Raw genomic sequence first — 5,353 nt, 5'->3', positions numbered from 1 at the left:
CCAGCGAAGAGCGGGGGTTCCCGCTGATGTCCGTGTATGTAAGTAGCAGGGGCAGCTTGCGGCGGTGCGTGGTTGACGACATCAGTGCCGGCAGGCTCGGTCTGGGACATGCTGCCTGACTGTGGGCGCAAGCGACGGCCTGAACGAAGCTCCAGGGGGTATAGCGGGCTGCGGGAGGTCAGAGGACTGAAAATCCACCTCCACCACGTATGAAGTCTTGGTAGTCTTGGCTGCGACAGCGTTTATTTGAGGGAAGACTTCGCAAAACGAACGGGCAGAGCCAGCACACAGACGATGACGATGATGATGACCAGAGTGGCAAGGAGGGCAAAGAGACAAGCGGATGATGGTGATTGTGATTATGCAGGGATGAGTACGATGTAAGTTACAAATGCCCACAATATATATATATAGTTCCCTCATACGTAATTTCAGTTAGTATGTGCATCTGTGTAGCGGGGAGCAGGGTAGTAGCAGAAAAAGAGGACGTTCGGCTTATGGCAATGGGCTTTTCCATTTTTTTTGTTTATCTCTTTTTATGTGGTTTTCTTGCATTGGTCATATTATAATACGAATTCATTCTTACACATAGTTATATAGCTACCTGAAAAATTGGTCTACGCTTTCTTTGCCAATCCCCTTGGGTGGGTGTGAGCCATTAGTCCACGGAAACAAACAAACCAACAAAATTAGCAGGAGGTCTCCAGTGCGCGTTCAGTGTATACATGTGAGTCGCCCGTTACGTCAGTGGAGTGACATGACGATAAAGACAATGGGGACAGCAATATGGAAGCGACGGTCTGGGTTTTGTAGAGAATCGTGAAAAGATAGCAAAATGACTCTTTTACTAATAAGTAAAAAGGGTTTCATTACCTTCTACACATAAATATATTTTTCAATCGAATAGAACGAAGAATATTGTTTGTATAATTTACAATTTCGTAACACATTAAATGGGTTTTATAAGCACCGGCGTGTTTTTCGATATGGCGGCTGGCCTTTCGTATAGCGGACAAAATCGTCATCGTCTGCTTCTGCGTCAAGGCTGACCCCCGCTCGATGTAGCAGCCCCCTTTCTCAGTTTCTATCGTTTCCATACAGTACATTGCAGTGAACTGCGCAACATAAGCTCATAAGTTTTTTTGCATACTTACTTTAGTAAGTTGTGATGCCGCATACAGGCTGAGCGAAATGACAACGCAGGTCACACAAGCTTGCAACAATAAATCGTTTTATTTCAAGTCGATCGATCGATGTTTACACAAAATAAAGGCCACGTAAGTAGTATTTTAGCACGTACAGCAGTGAACAATGTGCATGCATCAGCGTTCATGTGCAAATAAGGTATACGCACTACGCATAGCCCTAACGCAGATGCACGGAGCACAAAAGCTGTCCAGCGCTGGCTGATATATCTCCATCGCACTGCACGAAACCTTCGCAGCAGCAAGTAAATGCATACCGCTTACCTTCTTGCATTTGTGTAGCTCAAGATTTTGCAACAACTCGTTGACCGCATTCGGTAAACTTTCTGAAATCGGTATCAACATACTTGCGTGCCTTTCACGAGCAGTGCAGCGAGACTTTGTTTCCTGGTCCGCACAGCCAACTAAAGTGCGTCGCTTTCCAATTTTCTACGCTTTCGCACTTTGCATGCTTCTGAATGCCTGAAATTAAATGAGTAACGGGTTTTTATGCTTACCATTCCGGGGTCTTACTAATAAAATTGTCGAAAAAAAGGCTTCGTTCGTTTTCATATACCTACGCGGCCAGTTGCGCTGTCGTAGTTTTGATGGTGGCGACTTTTCACGCTGCCGCCGCGAAGCTCGCAACATGCCATGGGCACGACCTACTGTATTTTACTGACCTGCCCAGCGAGCTAAGCACCAGCACGCCCTTTCTGGTATTGGCACCTGCCGTTACGCGCCCTGTGGCGCTGCCACTTACCCCATCCGCACCGGTTGCTGGTGGCCAAAACATGGGTCGCCGCGCTTTTTTTTTTTGTCGTCTGTTCGCGTGATGCTGGAAAAAAAAACAGCAATTTGTACGCGTGCATACACTCTGTACGATTAAAATGAATAAAACCCTCTTTTTGAATAAGCCTAAAAGTATAATGACAATCTTTTGATACCGTCTGCTCGTGCCGAGCCGTGACAGAAGCGTGCAGATCGGTGCAGTTTGTACACCAGCGAAGCGAGGTTTCTTGGTGCAAATTAACCATCGCGGTGGTGGTGTGCTGCGTGCCTTTCTGCGAATCAAGTCAAAGGAAGACTCCTGATGTGACTTTTTATGAGTTTCCAGTCACCGAGGTTCGGGAAAGTTGATCAAGGTGATTTCTGTGTTGTAAAAGGCTACGTGTCTCTAAAGGAGGGAGTTGCTGGGCTGGTTGGTGGTGCATGACCGACTAAAACGCATATTAGCGCAAACAAAAAATTATCGACAACCTCAAGAAAGTAAACGACCACGCGCTATACTCACACCTGTTTATTAGCAAGAAAAGAAAAGATGACAAGAGTGCACATATGGAAACCATGTCACAACATGCGGTTGTGACATGCGGTTGTGACAGTAAATGGAAGCCAGCTGAGTGTACTCCAACGGCAACAAGTCTACCATTGTATACTCATATAGTTGGTATCATGAGTTAAATAAACATTTGGTGGCCAGCGCTTTTTACAAACTGTCTCCGTCGTCGTTCTTTCTTGTTCTGCACGCTGATACATGTGTTTGTACCTGATTTGTGATTCTATTTGAAAAACAATGCACTGAAATATCAACTAAAATGCAAAAGAAGATTCTCAAAGTCACATGAAATAAAATTATTCAAGATCGCCGCCACATTTACTCAATGCGTGATGAAACTCTTCTCAAACCGGCGGCAGCCCATGCCTTTTCATGCATCCACCGGCGCTCAGCTGGGGTAAATCGAGCGCCCCTTAGGTGGCGAAGTACGGAAGCAGAGCCGGCGCAGGCAGCTCCGTAGACCACCGCCAGCTGGGCAGGTCAGGAGCACAGTAGGTTGTGGTCGTGGGCCTGGTTACGTCGCCTCTGAATAAACGCCTCTCGCAGACGCAGCAGAGCGGTGAATGTAGCATCGTGCGGCGGATGCGCCGCACGGAACGTGCACACAGAGCACGGCACTGAAGCGCCGGCCGACACGATGTACGCAACAGCCGGTAGCCAAGCTGAAACTCCACAGAACAACTACCAGTTTAGACAAAGGAAACTGTACCTTTGGGCTGCTGTATCAAAATACCATGCAAATACGCAACGACGGCGTACTGAACTGCAATACCCCGAGGCGAGATAGCGCTGGTAGTACTATCATCATCAATAAACAGGCGCATTTTTTTGCTGCATGTGGAGGGGTTCGCTGCTGGTTCGCGCTGACGGCTTCCTCTGGTATTTTTTTTTTCGTTGCTAAATCCCACTTCACGTCTGTAATTATCGCCAGGTGACCTAACTGGCCTCGACTGGCAAAAACAACGTAAATCAAGTATGGTTTGCATCGTTTATAGCGAATGTCCAAGCCGGTACAACCAATGTGACGGTTGAGTCCAAACAAAACAAGTCACTCATACATACCGAAAGCTCTCAACCCGTGTGTAAAGACCCTTGAAAGCTAACAAGCGTATACACATAACTGAACATCGAGATCACTGAATGAACGTCACTCTAATTACGTTGCGGCGTTCGAGTTGAATAATGTGGCTTCAGGACAAGGTTCCGATTCCGCCGTCAGATGCGGCGCTTGCCCTGTAGTTTTGATCTTGAAGTGAAGTGAATGCATGATGTGGAATCGGGAAAAAAACTTTCACACTGCCGATATATATCTCGCGCAGTGAGAGTAATGTAGTTTTGCTCATTTTTTTTAAATAGGCAATTGCGGATGCGTGTAATTCTTAATCTTTCTCGCTCTGAAATGCTACATTAAGTACTTCACAATTGTGCAATGTTGCGTCGTGTCGACAGGGTAGGAACTAGTTTTAATTCTCAATCATGAACCCACATCATAGGTAATATGTATTTCGGTGATGGGCCTGAAAAAATATTACAGGCTACTTACATTTATTGTTAGAGTTATGTTACACAGTTACTGCAGCTAGAATTTCTCGCCGCAGGTAATGACTGATCTGCTGAGTATGCAGTGAACTTGTATGCTAAAGGAACAGTTATGAGGTGTGTGCTTACAAATCGAAAAGGCCATAATCTAAGAAAATAACACTTAGACCTACATTGTACATTTTCGTTGTTTGTACATTTTTGTTGGTGCTCTTACAGTACACTATCTGATCAGCTCTGAGCACAATCTCTTTTTTGCATAGACATGTCGATAGAACTTCAGCACTCTCTTGCAAGCAAGCCCTCCTGAACTCAATTGGTGGTACATGATGTGAATCTGTCCACATACTGGATCAATGAAGGTCACATATATTACACATTTGTTAATGTGTCTGCCTTTTCAGTATACTTGTGCTTGAAAGCTGAAGTTGGTTTCTCCCTGCTACATTTAGACGTTGGGACTTGGAATACGTACTATCTCGCAGTGTGGCTGTGAGTAAGTCAAGATCATGTATGTTTTAACTACCTGTGCGATTTCCTAGATTTTTTTCATTACCGTAGTGCACAGAATTTCACTTCGTAGTGGTAGACACTATAGCTATGACAACTTAATTTAGACACAAGCAGACGTGCTCAAAGAAATTTATTTTATTTATTTTATTTATTTATTTATTTATTTATTTATTTATTTATTTATTTATTTATTTATTTATTTATTTATTTATTTATTTATTTATTTAATACATACTGCGGACACTAAGTGGTTCAAGCAGGAAGGGCACGTCACGCATACCACAGGTGTAATGACCTACATCATTGAAAAACACAGTTTGTTTGACACGCTACAATACACTTCGTTATGTAACAACATCACGCTTCGCTCTGTACACTACAATAAACTTCAATATGCAAAGCAACAACACACCCGGTTCTACAACACTACATTACACTATGTTCCACAACACAAGTAGTAACTTACGCCAAACAACGACAATACATTGCATACCTCATACTTTACAATACGTTACACATACGTTACAATGAATGAGATTCGCATAACTTGTTCCAGTCCGACACTGTTCGCGGAAAAAAAGAATACATAAAGGCATCGGTTCTCGCAAAAAATGGGGTTAGCAAATTGGGATGATGATGTCGAGTGTTTCTTGTTGACAGAAAAGATAAGTAAGGCGATGAATCAATTGCGAGTTTTTGATTAAGTAATAATTGAAGGAAATCCAGCCGTTGTTCGCGTCTGCGGGATTCAAGGGTCTGAATGTCGTTTCCAGACATC

The sequence above is a fragment of the Rhipicephalus microplus genome, chromosome 1, assembly GCF_043290135.1.
Source record: "Rhipicephalus microplus isolate Deutch F79 chromosome 1, USDA_Rmic, whole genome shotgun sequence".
NCBI lineage: Eukaryota > Metazoa > Arthropoda > Arachnida > Ixodida > Ixodidae > Rhipicephalus > Rhipicephalus microplus.
This window is presented reverse-complemented; position numbering follows the sequence as displayed.